This window comes from Catharus ustulatus, chromosome 4 (genome assembly GCF_009819885.2).
Source record: "Catharus ustulatus isolate bCatUst1 chromosome 4, bCatUst1.pri.v2, whole genome shotgun sequence".
Lineage (NCBI taxonomy): Eukaryota > Metazoa > Chordata > Aves > Passeriformes > Turdidae > Catharus > Catharus ustulatus.
The window spans coordinates 12,051,863-12,070,547 of NC_046224.1; the positions used below are offsets into that span (position 1 = coordinate 12,051,863).

The 18,685-nt window shown below is 38.4% G+C and overlaps 1 protein-coding gene across 14 annotated transcripts in view; it reads left to right on the forward strand.

Annotated features, from left to right (window-relative positions):
• Positions 1–18,685, forward strand: part of MAGI2 (membrane associated guanylate kinase, WW and PDZ domain containing 2) — a 713,151-nt gene that overhangs the window by 324,605 nt on the left and 369,861 nt on the right. The window contains exon 1 of one of the 14 annotated variants that reach the window (XM_033057435.1): positions 7,228–7,485. The exons of the other annotated variants lie outside the window; for them this stretch is intronic. The gene's annotated coding sequence lies outside the window, so the exon portion shown is untranslated. Of the gene's footprint in view, positions 1–7,227; positions 7,486–18,685 lie in introns of those variants that run through there. 14 annotated transcript variants of the gene reach the window in all.

Here is an 18,685-nt window from a genome sequence, read left to right on the forward strand (position 1 = left end):
TGTGTGAGTGTTTGACTATTAATGACTAGATGGAATATTACTATGCACACCATGAGTATGAAGATTTCTTTTTTTAGATGAAATCTAGAAAGAAAAAAGTCAAAATGGTACCAGAAAAGTCTTTTACACACTTGTCCAATAATTGATTTAAATACAAAACTATCAGTTTTGTATGTGCATGTAGGAATTAAGTGATACAATTATTTGGACTTTTAAAATGCACGTAATATGCAAGCATAACATTTAAAACCTGCATGAATACAGAGGTGGATACTCATAAGAATAATAATAGAAGATTCTTCTTAATGAGAAGATATCACACCTTGTTAAAATACTGAAAGTACAATAAACATTGCATAAAATAATTAAAATTGTAGCTATGATACCTTATACTTACATATCTAGATACAATTCTTTTATATGTATTCTGAGTAATTTAATTATTGTCTTTTGTTAATAGGAAACAAGAAATCCAGAATTTCAGTTTAAGCTCCTAGTCTATAGCAGCCCCAATGAGTTTCCCACATTTGAAGTTTTAGAGTGGAAGAGCAATTGTATGAAAAATACTTACCTCCTCTTCCCATACAACACAGTGGGAGAGGGGAATAGAAAAATATGTCATAACTTCCAAATGTCAAGTTTCCCCATAACAATCACATATGAAATTTAAAATCAGCCACTTCCCAGCAAAATATTGTTGCCTTCAGAGGACTATTATGGTCTCTGGTCAGTAACCATTAGGAGTTACAATAGTGAATTCTAGAAATACCAAGCTGTGCAGTTGGACTATTTGTGCAAAAAGTATAGACCTTCCATTTTGTTTTGCAAAGGTATTATAGCAACCCCATAAAAACATGACTTATTTTAAACAAAGTATCTTAATATAGTATATACAGGCAGAATACTGAAATGTCTTTGATTTCTTTTGGTTTTTTTTAATTTTAATATGATGTTAAATTTGAAAAATAGAATTTTATAGTTAAAATTAATCAGAATATAATAAATTCGTAGAATTAATGCTTTATTTTTTTTAAACTGTTATTAACGTTTTCTTAATCCAAAGTTTGCAATAGAAATTTTGAGAACTGGTTTAGAAGGGGGTTGTATCATATACAGGGACTAGGGAGGACTGAGCAAACATGCAGTTGAGCAAATAATCTCTAGCAGGTAATAACTTGGAAGCACACTGCAATAACACTAGTTTGAGAAAGCTAAGTCCTGTTATTTTGTAATATTACATCCATTCCACCTGCAAATTTAAATGTTCTTATTCTTTTTGTTTCATTCCTACTAGTAGTAGCACACAGGATTAAAGAATGTTGGCTAAAATGTAATTTAGCTCTCCTTAAATCATGGTGAAATAAAATTAGAGTAAAAACACAGTCATGTCATATTAATGTTGTTACAACCACAATGATTTTTCAAATTTACACTTTACTTGACATTTACAGATCAAGAAATTCTTTATCTCTGTGAAAAAGTTTTTCAAAATTTACGCTTGGTTATTTAACAGAGGAAACAACCTGAAAAATATTTTTTTTAATTGTATTTGATCAAGATATCATTTACATAAAAGGAGAATTGGCAAAATCTTTGAACAGTTTTCAGGGATTTAGGTAATTGTCTTTGCAACATACTAATTGCTTTTAGCAAAAACATTTGGTGTCTTTATGGTTTAAGGTCCTAAATTGGATGACAGAGCACTAGGAAGCAGTCAGAAAGATAGGTTAAGGATTTATTTTTTTTAATTCTTTAATATAACTTGCACCTTTAAAATCTAGAAAGATTCGTTCCAAACTATTCTGTCTATTTTCTCAAAAGAATTTTTTTTTCTATTGGACAAAAGATAGTTTTGCATAATTCAAAAAATGGTATTTCCTAGTTCCAAAGAGGGAACAGAGAGGGACACGTGCCAAGTCATAGGTGCAGGAAGACATCACAACTCTAGCTATAGTAGCTATAAAGTCAGTCAGAGTTTTAAATTTTTGCAGTCAGTGCCATGAGAGTTGTGTGATTATGATGCTGTTTAATAAAGAATGTTGCTTCTTGGTACAATACTTATTTTCTGAGAAGAGGGGAAGAGGTCCTCTAATAAGAGAAGTGTGCTGAATGAGTCAATCAAGTGCCATTGGAAGAAAAGTGAACACTGTGAATAAACCAGTAATTGACATCTTGTGGTTCCCCCTATTGTAATTCAATTAAACTGTATTGAATTCCAACAGGAGAAAGCAGTAGGGGCACAGATCCTCACTGCCATGCTACCACAGACCATCCTACTGGCAGGCACTGGAAACCAATTAAAGAACTTCTTTATCCAAAATAACACACTTAATGAACACACTGTCTGAAGAGGACTATAATTATCTTCTCCTTCTCATCATGAGCCTGAACAGCCAATATTACAAGCTCAAGGAGAAACAGTTGAACTATCCCAAGAAAGTTAAATTAATATCCTCAAAAAAATAACCAGACATTTTTATGGGACTTTTTTTTCCCATTGCTATCCACTGGCTTCTGCCAAAGTTATTAAGGCTACTGTGTTCAGCAGTTAGATGAAGACACTCAGTCTTCTCCAAAACATAAGTCTCAGAACTGCTTGGCAAAGTAGTTTTGTTAAAATTTTGCTGGAAGCTGTGCATTCCATTCCCCAAATACTCCACAAGATGAATTTTAGGGGATAATTGAACGCTGTACAAATTTTGTATAAGGAAATAAGTTTCCTCTCTACTGAGCCCCAGTGAGGCTGCATCTGGTGTGCTGTGTCAGTATAAGAGACGTGGTGCTCCTGGAGAGGGTCTAGGGCAGTTCTGTGAAGATGACTGGGGGACAGGAGCATCTCTCTTATAAGGAAAGTAAAAGCTGAGGGAGCTGGGCCTGTTCAGTCTTGAGAAGAGATAACTGAGAAGGACCTTAAGAATGTCTGCATCTGAAGGAGAGCGTCAACAGGATGGACCAGGCTCTTTTCAGTAGTGCTGAGCAACTGGAAAAGAGCAATGGGCAGAAACTGATTCACAGGAAGTTCCACCTGAGCACAAGGAAGAGCTTCTTCACTGTGTAGGTGACCAAACACTGGAACAGATTGCCCAGAGACACTGTGGAGTCTCCCTCACTGGAAATACTAAAAAAAAAATCAGTCCTGTGCAATGTGCAACATACCCACAAGGGACAAGAAGTAGACATTCCAGCAGACTTGATAGTGAATTTCCTCCTAACTCCAAAGGAGTTTTGTAACTTCTATTTTTATCATTCATCTGCTTTTTAAAGAAGGGAAAGTTTCCATAATTTCTTCTTGTGGCTTCTCATAAGTTGACAAGGAAAGATCCTGAATGTAGCTAATAATGTAGCTAATAATCTCTCAGTTCTTTCTGTCTGTTTTAAAGTCAAAGGTAACAACTAATCCACGTCATGGAAAGGCCTTCTATAGAGGCTTTCTCTAGCCCAAGTCACAGACCACACATCAAATGGCTTATTCATAATGTAACTGCATTCAGACCACATCTCTAACGGCTTCCTTTCACTTCCTTCTTTGCAATCTTTAACCTGTAATGACAAAGGTAAAGGTAGGTAAAGCCAAATCCCAAGCCAAATCTACCTCAAAATTTTTAATTTCCAGATTATAATTTACATTATTTTTAAGGGTGGACGATACTTAAAATATGTAAATGCCATTTTTGTTGTGGTTTGCCCAATTGTATGAATTACACATGTAACTTGTATGCACTTATTTTCACTCATCAATAATATTGATGTAAAGGATCTGAAGTCAATAGCTGTTTTCTTCCTTTAGCACTATTTTGAGACACAAACTTGCAAATTCTGCATCTGAAGAGTAATGGAAAAAGAAGCTATTTGTGCCTGTTTGCTGCACAAATTCAAAAAGACTTCATAAATACATAAAATACCTGTTTTCTTACTGATTTAATATAGCTTCATTTTTAAGGATATACCTTTTTTGACTTGCATATGAATGAACTGTAAAAAGATGCAACCTATTTATATGACTTCTTTTAGGAATAAATCCACCCTTAAGGCTGATATTATTATAACTAAAATAGGGATTTTTATTGTTATTTTATGTAGATATATGCATTTTTTTACTGTTTTGAAATTAACATTGCAAATATTGAGAGTGTTTCTATCACGAAGTAGACCATTAATTTATTTTTGTCATGCCTCAATAATTTGATTATGTCTGTGTTGTTGTTTGAATTAAAGCTCTAATTTTTAAGAGTATGATTTAAAACTAGTGAATCTTCTGGGAAACTCTCAAATTCCTCTCTAAAGATTACAGTAGATAAACGAAATTATTAAAAAACATGTATTTATTTCTTGAGTAAATATCAGTGTGTACTGATTTTTATTTTTGATAAATATTACTGCACACAGTTTCCAAAATGTAATTGTTATCTGCATGGTTGAGGCAGGTTTTCATCCATATTTATTACATTATTTTATTAATTATGTATACATGACTGTACACATTATTTACATACCTACTTGCATGTATGCACTCAGCCTTTAGATAGAAGATTAGCCTCCAGTTTCTTCCAGTGGATTGGACTGTACCTTTTACAGCATCAACATGTAAAGTCTGAATGTCTTGTTCCTGTCAATGTGTGTGGCTGCCCAGACATTATAAAAGGCTTTTTTTGGAAGCCTAAAATCATTGCTCTATTTCTTAGAAATGAAATTACTTTCTTTTGAGAGCTGTAAACCATACTTCGCAATAGATGCGTGACCGCAGCATTTCATTGTTGAACAGCTCTACTGTACTCAGCTTTGCTAAAGTGAACATTTTGATGACTGTAATAAGTGTGCATAAGATGTGATCCTCTTGCTTATCATCACATTCAGTGGGAGTCCTGTGCAGAATGACACAACTGCATTCTAGCAGTTGGCTACATTGGAAATTTTGTCAAACAGTCCCATGATTTACACACTATTGTAACTACTCCTAAGTACCAGGCAGGGTAATTTGTGTCTATTTGCCTTTTCAACAATGATAGTTTAGGCCTATTTTTTACTAAAAAGAATTTTTATGTTGACTTCATAACAATAATAAAAAGGTTGACAGTATCCAAGTTAGGAAACACCAATATATATCCAATTCTGAGTTCTGAAGACATGTAGCTTGGCTGGCCCTGCTATCCTCTCCAGGTGACTCAGCTGGCTCTCTCATATTTGACCCATTGCTGCCCGTAAACATCACTACTCTGCTTGCAATATTGTGGCCTCAGAAGGGTGAAAGGAAAAAACCATAAATAGAGTAACAACATGTGGCTACATAGAGTTCCCTAAAGACCTGCAGAATTCCACCTGTAACCAGAAACTTAGACAATTGGGATGAAGTTGTTTTGTTCCTGTTTTGTGTTGGTTCTTATGCCCTTCATTGCTGGGATCATCTTAAATGTGTTCTAGTGTTAAGTGTGCAATAGTTGTTAGATATCTTTCTACAAGGATATGCTTACCTGGGTATGACAAGTGTCCCACTTGTTGACTTTTTTTGACACTATATAATTAAATGAAATGTAGCAAAGCAAAAGTCCAGTGATTTTTTTCCCCATGCAGACTGATTTGAAATAATGCCTCAGATATATAGAATAGTTATGAGAATTTTAGCAGCCCCTTGGAATCAGTCTTGGATTCTGCCAAAATCTCATGGACTGTGGCAAAAATTTTGGCTATGATAGGAGTAATATGAACACTCTTACTAGAGCATTACTAGAAAGAGTGTGTCAGGGTTAAAAACCTTAAGTCTTCGAAAGTCAGAGCAAGATAGACTTGTTAGTATCAATCTGGTAGATATGACAGTAACCTAATAATATGGACAAGTTAATCCATGATCTCTCATATAACTTTTCCCTCAGTACCCTAAAAGCAATCCAGGTTGCCCCTTTGTGTACTTATCAAGAGAATTACCTTACATCATAAGAGTGATGGTATGGAAAGTAAGAGATGGAAATCTGTGTTCTGTGAGTAGTGCCAGAGGAACTGAGGTGTCTGTGGACAGATCCACAGTTAATACAACACAAGTAAATTGTTATTTGTCATATTGTTGGAAACATTGGGAAGTATTAGAAGTGCCTGTGTTGGATGGTGGATAGATGCGTAGGGTTTCTGGTTTTAACCGGAGTCTTTCAGAACATGGTCATAGGAAAATGGGTTTAGATTTCTTCTGGAACAGATGATACATTACATCTACACATTTCATTTCTCAGAAAGACTGATTAAATGCGGATGCCTGCTTTACTCTTTGTGCCTAGTTTTGCAAGATGTTTCCTGTTTGTTACCATTTTGTAATGAATGCATGGGAATATTTTGGGTGAAATTGTGATCTCATTAAACATGATAGAAATTTTTTAATGGAAACTGGGTTTCAAAATGCAGTATTTTACAGACTCATCGTCTGTTTCCTTTAAGATTTTCTTGTAACGTATTGTGTGCAAATAATTCTGACTTCTGCAACAATATTTGGGTATTTCTTATTACTTGGCAATAACTAGCATTCTCACAGAATCTGAATTCTTTCAGTCTTCTAGAGCCTAAATTCCAAAGCTCTGCACCGTATGGTAGCTTTAATCAGGGTAATCCCAGGGAGCAGGGCCATTGGATAGCCTTCAATTCAGTCAGTTTTATATATAATGGCCCTTACATCAGAGATACTTTGAATTGCAATATAATGATATGAATAAAGAACTAATAATTATTTTCAGTTGAGTACGGTCCATTTGCTGATGAGAAATTAAATATGGCTTCAGCATAAATATTTAAAGATTGTGTTGTAAAAAATGTACAATTGGGAAGAATCTGTAGGGGATATAGAACCAGCATAGCATCCAAAAAAAAAAAAAAAAAAAAAAATGTTTATATAGGAATGAACCCCTGTTTTGAAATATTTAGGAGTGTCATGGTATCCAAACTATGTATGATCATTGCCACCGAAAAGTTTAATTGCATATCTTTGCGCTGTGCCTTCTTGTGCGGATTGCCAGCGCAGAGCTGGAAAGCAGGATGCCTGATGATCTCCTCCGAGCCCAATCTCCCTCCCTGCTTTGTAATGTAAATGGCCAGTTTGAATCCCGGCACGGATCCGTGCGCTCAATCCGCGAGCATCCTGCGTGTTTTTAGGCGGCGGATGAGCCGCCCGCCCCCGGAGCTGCCCTTGGCTCGGGCAGGGTGGCGGCTGCGGGCGGCGGAGCCGAGCGCTCGGCGCGGCCGGGGGCGGAGGGAGCGCAGCGCCGGGAGCGCCAGCGCCGGGAGCGCCGCTGCTCAGCCGGGAGACAGGCAAAACAAAAGAGCTCAGCTGCAGTTTTGTGTGGCTGTGGCTGGCTTAAGCGGAAGATTCTAGACAATCGTGCCGAAAAATCAAAGCACAGCTGAGACTACATCCACCGGGAAGATAATTTCCGTCCCCAGAATGGGCTGGATCCAGTACAGGTGGTTTGCAGATCATGCGAAGACAGACGGGCTGAGAGCCATGGAAAGGTGGGATAAGGCGCTGCCTTCTCTTTCTTGCCTTTTTTTTCCTTCTCTCTCTCTGGATTTGTAAAGCCGTATAGATGGAACCTGAGTCAGGGTCACTTAAAGAGATTAGATGGGGTTTAATCCCACAAAACAAAGCCAAAATGGGAGGCACTACAGTGTTCAGACAGATGTTGAGCCCAAACTTGGGCTGAGTTCGACTCTCTGTGAGCGATCCCTGTGTAGCTTTTGATGTTGTCTTTGTTTAGAATAGTTCCTTTGCGAAATACAAGGCTTTAGGACGAGCTGCATGCTTCTGTATCAAATTGTCAGATGACTGTTCCAATGCTAGGAGATTTTTGCCACAGAAGCTGCAAATGAAGGCTTTGGAGGTGAGTTTATGGAAATAGGAAGAGCTGTTGACTTTGAATTCCTTGTGATTCGGGCATGGTTAGAAGTTGAGCTGTGCTTGTTGTTGTACATTGTCAGAATTGTAACAATGGGCAGCTCAAGTAGAGCAAGTTTGAATGGTGTTTCTTCAGCAATACCGAATGCATTTCACTCGTATGATCTTTGGCTTTTCACAGAAGGCAAGGAATTTCTTCTTTCTTTGAGGAAAAAGCCAACAGATTTTTAAAAAATATGGAAGAACAGGAGCAAATTAGCATTTTTATTTGAATGGTTCTTGTTAACACCAGCATGCCTTAACATCTAAAACATATCCCAGCAATTTCTCATTTCTCTTGCTGGGCAGATGCATTTCTTTTGTTCCTGAAATTGTTTCCCTGCCTCTTTAGAACAAAAGGAATTTCATTTCATTCTCTTTTTTTAATGGCAGCAAGAGAGTTATATACAAATTAGCAATTTTATACAGGTTAATGCTCTGCTTCATTCTGAAGTAAACTGCCTTAAGGTATTAGGAGGAGAGGGGGTGGGCAAACCGGGGGAGGCTTGACCGATGCCCAAGAAATACTGAATTCAGATGGATTTAGATCATACAGAGAAGCAGACATTTATCTGTAACTGGATTTCAGCTCCATGTCATGCAAAATCTGCAGACTATAGCAGGAAGATTCTTAGCAACCCATAAATCAGATTTGTAATGGGCCTTTAAAAATGTCTGTGAGGGGTGACTGCCTGGGTCCCCTTTGGCCAAATTAAGATGCAATCTGACAGTACAGTAGCATCTGTGTGCTGACATTTTCTCATGAACCTAGTGAAAAATGGCTCCAGACCTCTTCTTCAGTCCCCAAAAGACAATTTCTGAATAGCCATGCATTCTCCCCTTGTATTGTTAGTTATGATCACCATTCTCTCTGATAATGTCTGACTGGCTTGTTTTGCTTTGCTTTCTTTGAGTGTTTGACTGGCTGAGGGACTATGGTTGTTTTACCTGAAATTAGAACCTCTACTGCTTACAAAAAAGAAACAATCTTTAAAAGTGTGTATTGCAAATGTGTTGTTTAAATACTGCTACTAAAGCAGCTTCTGCCAGTTCTGCTGGAATTAGGTAAGTGGGTTGAAAAACATGTGTCTTTAATAATGTGCCGCCCACGACACAGGTGAAAAAGAAATGCCAGCCGGTGGTGAGTGCAACTGTCAGGTAAAACTGAAAATCCTAACAGAAGGCACTGCAATAAAGTCCTTAAAGGCCAGAAGTATAGGTATGGGTACAAGTGTTTGTTTATCCAAGGGAGAAGTTCACATTCAGATACTACAAGAGCGAGGGGGGAGGAGGAGCAGGGGAGGCACTCCTTTAATTGTACTACAAGTGTGCTGGTGGAAAGAGCCCCGCATGGAATGGCCATTCAGTCTGATTCCACAGCTCTGCTCCAGCGCTCCTGAGCAGCAGCTGCAGCCCAGACGTGGGAGCAGCCTCTCTCTGTCCACATGTGGGGTGGTTGCAGGGCAGTGAGGATGGGGACCATGTTTCTCCAGAGGGGTCTGTGCCAGGGGATTCATGGGGCTACTGGGAATTTCACTCCAGTGAAAACCGCTTCTTTAAATGTTCCCTCAGATAAGGTGGCTCCATAGCACAAAAGTAGAGCAAGTAGGAGGCAGAAGGGTAGCTGTGAGAAGTTGTCAGTAGTATGGATCTCCTCCAGAAAATGTGGCCAGTGTTTTCTGTGACTGTTTAATAGTGTCTACTATTTTTGTTGGTGCTTAGAAAGTATGTTGTGTGCAGTACTTATAAAACCCCCAAATGTCACTTGCCAGAATTGTTACAGTCTTTTGAGATTAATTTTCATAGACCTAAATGCTTCCACTACCACCAGAAAGGAGCAAAAAAGGAACTTTAACACTGCATGCAGATCCCATTGCTCCTTCTGTACAGGTAGATAATTTGACAGTAGTAAACACTTCCTTCATGGAAAGTGACACAATTGCACAGTGGGACTGTGAAAAAGAAAACAAACGTCTTGCAAACCATCAGACAAGCAGAAATGTCAATGAGAGATGTTCAAATAAATAGAATTTAAAAGCTTTGAGTGACAGAAATATTCCAGATACCTTATTCATACTGACCACAGTTATAAAGCACTGGAATGCGACTGCATCTGGAAGGTAAACCAAACCACACTTATTTTCAGGTGTGTGTGTAGATAATCAGAATAAAATGGGAGTCTAATACTGAATAGAAACAAATTAGATTTCAGAACTTTACACATTAAGAAAAACTGGATTGAAGATCACTACAGGCAGAAGAGTTTCCAGAAGAAATTAAATGAGAAAATTTAGCCCAAAGAAACACACACATCCAGCTAAGAGCAGTGTCTATTGATTATGTGATTATTAACTTCAATATTATTTAAAGTGGGATCTAATGATGAAAATCTGATTTAAGAAATTAGGCATGGCTTTTGACTTTTATTGTCAAAATGAAAATTGCTCAGGGACTTTGCTTGGAAATGCACATTTTCTTGTGGTGCAGCACTGACACACTGGACCTCTGTAAAAGGGGAGGGGAAACAGAAATAAAATGGTGGCACTAGGAGAATTTCTCACCATCACTTTCTGAGAGCTGTGTAATACATCCTGCGGATAAATATAAAAGTCAAGATTGTCTTCTGGCTGTGGTGAAAATAAATAATAACAAGAATTAGATAGATTAGTATATACTAACAGCAAAAAAGAGTCGGACCCAGAGTATTGAAGTCTGAGGAAATCATATTTACATTGAAGCAGTCCAAGTAGAATTGCCAGTGTTCCAGCTGACAGACTCATCAAACAGCCCACCTATTTCCCATTTCTGTAGCAAATGCCTATACAGAAACCATCATGCTCTCACTGCAAAATAAGCTTAAGAACATTAAAGGCCATACAGTATTCCCGGTTGCCCTAATGCAACCAGTTTAAATCAAGTTTGTTGTAAATGATGTCACTATAACAGTGTTGATTGTAGCCCATAGGGCCAAGAAAGAGTATGGTCAGCATAATTTTGTTTTTTCCCCCATAGGAACATCCCAGCTATTCCTATTCCTCTGTCATTGCTTCCTCATGCATATAGCATACCCCAGACACACGTCTGATAAAAGCACCAGACAAAAATATGCCAGATGCTTCTAACCTGACATTACAATCTTTTTCCTGTCACCCTTCTAGTTTCTTTGTTTGTCTCCTCTTATCCTTTTTTTCTGACTCTCCATGAACTTCTTTATTGATGTAAACCTTCTTTGATTTAACCTTACCAGCCATCTATGACTTTTCCCTTCTGCCTCAACTCCATGTTCTGGGCCAGTGAGAAGCAATTTCTGCCACCAGGCCTTTCTTTAGTGAAGTCAGAATTTGGTGCTGGGGAACTGGGTTATGGAGAGGTGCATATTCAGATGTCTATAGAACACAATACTCTCAATCTCGTCAGTCTTCCTGCAACAAAAAGGAAATTATTTTTCATCCAACATCAGCCAAGTATGCCATAAAGAATGTAACCAGTGTTCCCATGGTTCAAACTGCTGAAGGGAGTAATGAAAGCTGGTGGCCTTCTTAGATCAATTTTATAATCTGAATCTGTATCCTGAATACCTGTATGATCAAATGAATGGTACTAAAGGACAGTGGGGTTTATGTTTCAGTTCTGCCTCTGCTGAAATTGATGCCAATTTTCACTCTAGAGATGAGACAAGAGAACATTCAGTAGAGAAAACATGGTCTTGCAGAGGGGCTCAGGGTAAATACATTTTATCACCTTCCTGGTGAAGAAAACAAGAAAATAGGATTGACAGTGGGTGCTCACTGAACCTCTAGACCCCCTAACTGTTATATGTTATGAAATTATGAACAACAAAAAAAGTGCCTGTGAAAAATTCTTTAATCTGAAGATATTAGGAGCTAAGTCTTTACAGCCATAACAATCCCCATTGAGAGAATTGCTCATAACCTAGAGGTGATGGAATACAAATGGGGATGGATGTGGGAAGCATTGCAAGAGAGAGTACATCACAATATAAGCTCTCTTTCTCAGTTATCCTTTCCAGTCAAATAAATAAATTGCAGTGAAGTACAGTGTGAAGAATTACTGCCACTAGAGTGCTTTTCTGATGAAAGAGATGATGTAAGCTATAAAAATCTGTCCTAGATAACAGAAATTAAAGATTTCTGGAAGTTTGTAAAGATTTAGGAACTCTTAGAGTCTGAGTTGATTCAAGCAGACTAACTGGATATGGATTATGTAACTTCAGTCTTGGTCATCTGCTGAGAAACCTGCTCTGGTGAGAGCACAAAGCCTTGGCACTTCTGTGTTGGTCCTCTCTCCATCTGTCTCCTCTCCCGAGGTCCTGGCTTAAATGTTCAGGATTGCTCAAGATGTTGGCCAAAGTTATTGGAGTGATTATACTCATCCCTGTGATGGCAGAAGCCATGATGAGCGCAGGAGGTGATAACCTTTGTAATGAAACTTTGGTGAGCAGGGCCTCTGCAGGAACAGGACCTTCAGGGCAGACTTCCCTTGCATTAAGGATTTTTCACCTTCAGCATCAGCTTCCTGGAAGAAATTCTGAAAGGTAACTTGGCATCACCCTGTAATCCTGGGTAGTCAGATACATTCTAGCATTTTGTATTTTAACAGTGCACATAACCCAAAGAGGTGTGAGGAACAGTGCCTTTTTTACTTAATTAAGGTTCTCTACCACGTGGTTGGGATCAAGACCATCTAAAAGCAAAGCTTGATTATTACACCAGCTACTGGAATATTCCATAAATCTAGAACATATGGGGAGAATTGCAGATGGCTGAATAAAGAGCTTGATCGGATCATAATTGATCTCACAATTGACTGGGGCAACTGGAACCATGTGTGCCTCTGTCTTCAGTTCTGCAGCTCCTGACTGACAGAAGGAGACTGCTGTTTTGGTGTTTCTCCTTCAGATGATGTAACAGAAGGAGGTTCTGGAAAACACAAGCGAACATTTTGTGGAAATGTGAGTACCATTGCATCCCAGGAATCCTTATGGGATGAGTGGCAGCTATCCCTCAGACAGCACTAGGAGGAATTTGCTGCACAAAAGGAAAGGGTAATGCCAAACTTTCCTAGCTTTTGCATGGCTGGATTTTAAAACCTGGAATAACTGAGGGGATATTCTGTTCTCATTCTGTCATTGCAGCCATCAAAGGCTGTTGTCGAACGAACTGCAGTGACATAACCATCAAAAAACACCTGCCTGGGTGCCTATTGGAAAGTCCTTCTGAAAAAGGAGGAGTGTGCCAGTAGGGAGCTCTTTATTGTGTTAGGTTTTTTCCCCTTCTGCAGATTCAGCAGGTGCTATATATTATCCTTTACAACCTTCAGCCATTTGGAGCTAGGACACCGTAATTATGTTCCCTGTCCATGGAAGTTACTGACTATTACTGTGTGAAATACGAGGTCTGCTCAGAATTCAAAACCAAACTGAGGAAGCATGTTGGCTGCTGTTCTCATGCCAATAGAATAATGGCAGTGTTCATTTATAGTACTGTTCATTTACACTAGTAAATGCTCTCTGCCCCCTAAATGGTGGAACCTGTATAAAAATACCTTATTGCTTATAAGTAAAGAAGTCAGTGTTTGCAACTCTCTCCTACAAGTGGTAGTTTACACTTGTGTATTTTATAAAAAAATTCATGGAGGTTCACCCCTTTGTACGTGTGAAAATAAATTGGGAGGCTGAGACAGAGAAAGTACACAAGCATTTTTAAACAGAAGTAACTTTCGGTCATCTTTGTAGAGACAGTCAAGCTCTCAGGGCCTTCCCAAGGAGTTGTCTTAATTACACATTGCTCTTGGACTGGGATGTGGGTATTGCAGTCTGTAAGTACCTGCACCTGGCTCCCCCAGTGACTCAGCAGCACAGAAGAAAACAAAGTTAGGTTTTCTGCCCCCTGCTGCTTCTACTTTTGCAACCTCATCCACATAAGAATTGCCTTCTGTGAGGTTTCATCACTTTCTGACTAAAAAAATGTAGCCTGTTTTTATCTTGCTCTGTTCTCTCCTGAAGTTATTCAGAGGAAGTAAGGTATGGGGAGGGAGTGCCTTGCACACTATTCCATTAGGATAAATAATGTATGCTGTCTATTGTGTTTCGAAGAATGCTTCAAAGAAAACTCTCCATGGCATAGTTATGATAACAAGCAGGAAAGAAATAAAAGGAGAGAGAGTACAAGAAAATGTAGGTGTTTTGGTATTATCTGCTAGTTCAGCATTACTAGTGTGCTTCTTTTGCCACAGCTCTTGTGCTCTTGCCACAGCAGTCCGTGAAAAATATGTGTATCCTACAGCAGCCCTAAGAACAAGGAGAAAGTTTTTGTTGCTCTGTACCTCCAGGAGACAAGGTGTAGACTGTCCTTGGTGGAGGCATGCTCCATTGTGACCAGCTCTTGAATAGTTTCTTGTCCTCTTCATTTCTTCTTCTCACTTTCATTTTAGTAAGAAAGTCCCAGATGCCCCCACAGTCTCTCAGGGGAATGACCATGGCTTTTAAGAAGCACTGATGTTCACAGTTTAGTGTTCTTGGCCCATATCAGGTGAATGAGTCTGTTTATAAAGCTTAGTATATGTGTATTATGAGCTGTAATAAGAATATGTGATCAGACAATCCAGATTCCACCTCAACAGCAAGTACAAAAATTGCTGGCAAAATATCTTAAATGTTTGATATGGAATTTGCTTCCCCAGCTGGACTAACAGCAGGTTATTTAGTCCAGCATCCTGCTTTTCACACTGGGAAGGAGTTGCAGCACCAGGCCATGTGGGGTAATACTTTCCTTTTATGCCTCCCAGTTTCCAGTATAACTTGCCAAGATACTAGGATATTTTCCAAGTGATATGGCATTCTTGTTCTAAAGCACAAATTGATATTTATGTGGCCACACAATGCAGAAGAAATGTCATTTCCAGCACTGGTCCCATGGATACAGGCTCAGTGGTGTGTATGTAACCAGACCTTTACACCTCAGTACAGGGTGACCCAGTCATGGAGGAAAATTGGTTTGTTATGCCTTCACTGAGCTTACTGCTGCTTTGGTGATGAGCTTTATATCTTCAAGCACATCAGACCTTCCTGCCATCATTAGAAATACTTTAAAACTTTATAAGTCAAAAGCTTTGAGTTTTGGCTAAGTCAGCATGTAAATCTGAAAATGTGTTTCATTTGTGATAAAGACACTTCTGTGCATATGAGTCATGCCTGGCAAAGGCAAAGTACAGTAACACAAAAAGGAAAAAAATAAATAAAAGGAATCAGAATAAACTCTTTTTTAGGAAATTGCTATCAAAAAAATCTAAGGAAGTGTTTGACATAGGATGTGTCTTGTCTTCTGGCATCATAGTATTCTCCATCAAATCACCTCTTCTCTGTTAGTGGAGTATTTCCCCCCCTTTTTTTACAGGCATGCCTTTGAAATGCCTGTTCACCTTTTCACTTTGCATATAAATTTGGTTTGCCTATTTGTTCCTCCTTTTTAGGGTTCTTCTACCCTTCCCCAAAGGTGTGAAGGGAGACTGGATTGAAATAGATAGATGTTGATGAACAAATGCATTTTTGCCTTTGAGTGCAGTACAGTTGTCTGTGAGAGACAGCCTCTGTTTGCCCTTAAAATTACTGACCTTGTATCTGAAAATGGCCATCCTTGAGCCTTGGCATGAACATCTTACACTGACAGAGAGAATTGGCCATTGTCAAAGGTTTTGGCCATTGTTACAAAGGTTTATAACCAAGAAGTCAGTGGGAGGGAGAGTGTTTACAAGATGAGTGAGTGGCACAGTGGATGATGAGGCATGGAGAGGAGCTGAGAGCAGAGGGTTTGGAATAAAGCTCCAAAAAGGAACAAAATCAAGTCATAGAGAAACAGAGAACAACCAAAAACAAAGTTAAGATAAATGAGAAAGAAAAAATAAAATGAATGATGGCAGAAACAGGAATTCTTATGCACACCCTCAAGCTGTCATGGTAAAGAATATAAGCCCAACAACTTTTCCTTCACTTCTCCATGGAAATAAACCAATTATCAGAAAACTATTCTATTTTATTCTTCAAAGAAGTTATTTAAAAGCAGTTCCCCATTGTGGAAAGACTTGACATATGAACAGATATTGTCTCTCATAAGTGTTCTTTATGGTTACTGTTTAACTCAAATGCCAGAAAACTGACACACCATGCTACTTAACAGAAATTGATGGGTTTGCCTTTTGGAACCTGGGGAGTAAGGAGAAAAATGTCTTTGAAAAGAAAAATAATTGTGAGCTGCATTGTGTCCAAGGAGAGTTAAACCAGTGATAAAGTCTCTTTCCCCAGTGGTAAGGTTTTCAGGGCAGTGGGGAGCTTCACTTCCACCCCAGGCTCTTCTCCTTGCTCCTGATGCTCATGCCATTGCCCTCTTGCTCTAAAACATCCACATCCCACCATCACAATTTCCTCCCTGCAGAAGGACCCAGTGTCTGGTGTGTTGTACTGGGCTCTTCACCTCTGCAGTTTGGGGAAGGGTTGATGTCAGGGATTTCAGTGGGGCGAAAAGTCTTACGCAGTTTTTTCAGCACCCTGGTGAACCATAGGCTGTTGAAGAAGAAGAGGGTTGAAGGGTGAAGATGGAGAAACCCAGGCATTGTGGTCTCTATGCAGCATCCCTACCCATGAGAAAAGGCAGAAGAAGCAGTATGAGAGAAACAGTCCAAAATCCTGGGTGCTTTGTGATATCAGAGCAAGAGAAAACTGTGCTTTTTGACAGAAAGTCACCTTCCAGCACTTTGACACTCAGGTTCCTTGAAGCTCAGCCTGAATGAAACCTGGTTAAATAAAACTCTAAAACATGTGCTTTATCTTAAAGTCTTTGAAGAAGTGTCTTCACTTCTGAAACACATTGAACCTTTATTACAAGCCACACTCTGATCTCAGGCACTGTGGTGTAAATCTGCAATTACTTGCTCAAAATCAGTGGTATTTTCCTAGCAGTGGAAGAAAGGAAGTTCACCCCTTCCTCCCAAGCAGGTTGAATGAATTCCTTCTAAGTCGTTGGCACTGCTGATATAGTGCTGGCACTTACTTTCATCTGGAAGATTAGAATTAAGTATCACCTTCATTTTACAATTATACTAAATTAAGTTAAATCATTATGTTTTAAACCTTCTGTTGCACTGTAGAAAACTTACTTCAGCTAAAACTCATACTTAATATTTTACTTTAAATTCTATGCTCAGGAGTGTTTCCCAAAACATGGCAATGCATGATAAAAACATGGAGAGCTAGTTGTCTCTGAAATGTTGCTACCTGTATTTCTGTTTTCACAGTTAGAGATGCATTAAATATCACAGTGGTCCAAGGTTTGTCAGTTTGTTGTAATGGCAGAAGTGCTGGGTTTATCAAAGAAGAGGTGTAAATGGTGGTTAATTTATATTAAAGTGGCAAGAGGCAAAGACTGCATATGCACAAGAGGTGAATAATTTCATTTGCTTAGACACTGTATTCTGCATTCCAGGTGGTGATGTCCAACTGAGAGGATATTCCAGGAAATAATCAAAAGAGCTCTTTCCAAGGACCATTAGTCCTAATCCTCTCATCAGCTTTTTTTTTTTTAAACACTAATATCATGCGTTATTTTAGTCCTCTTTACTAGCCCTTCACAAATAATTCCTTTTTCTCCACATTAAGATGACTATTAACTTATTAGTGATTTCCTTTGATGCAATAGGTACTACAGATCTTGATTAGTATCATTTGCACACACTTATAAACAGAAATTCAGTGTCTGCCTTAAAGGGGTGGTGAACATGCACTTCTACATTTGACATGTTCTGTAGCTCTCCAACTGTATTCTAGTTTTCAAGGATTTCAGAATTCTTAACATAAAAGCACATTTTACAAAGGTTATTTTTAGAAGTGTAAACCATGCAGTTAAAGCATTTCAAAGAACTTACTCAGACATCCATCCATAATAGAGACACTAAGAGGTTCATATACAAGATTATAGTTTTACACTGATTTTTTGCATAGGAAGGACCAAACCTGAAGCCTTTCTGCATACAAATTACATTATTTTACAATTTCCTGCTAATGAGAAGCAAAATAGTGACCACCTATTGAAATGAGTAGAGTTATAACACTGTATCAGAGATTGCATATTTTCTTTTCAATTAAAATACCTGTACCATTTTTCAGAAGCGTAGAACTGGAAGAGACCTCTCAGCCGTTGATTTCAGTCCCCCCTATAATCATGGGCAACTGTATCATAAAATCTTCAGGATAAGCAAATCAGCTTTTCTGTACTCAATGTGTGGAGCACCAACTACGTTCTCATCAGTTATCAGTGCTTTTCATTGATTTCAGTGCTCTGCTCTATTCACCAATTAACTAGGCATATCACCTTCACTGACCCAAATACAGACATTTTGCAGAATAATCTCTCATCCAGCAGCCAGATTTGCTGCTTTATACTCTTCCACCTGTCTAGCTGCATTGTGATCATACTTTTTTCTACTGAATTTGTTTCCTTTTTATTTGTCATTTTAAAGTCATAGTCATAATATTAAGTAACAGGTGACTTTTAGATAGCTCAGTCAGTTCAAGGGAGAATAATTTCTAAATTATGCTTTAAAAATAAATTTATTTTAAAATTTTGCTCACTATAGAGATTGGTTTAACTTTTGTTGCCACAGTGCACATCCAGTTTGTGTCAAACAAATCTAATAACACAAATCTAGTAACACAAACAAGCATTGTCCTTGGTGCTTGAATCAAAATGTGTAAAACACAAAAGAGGA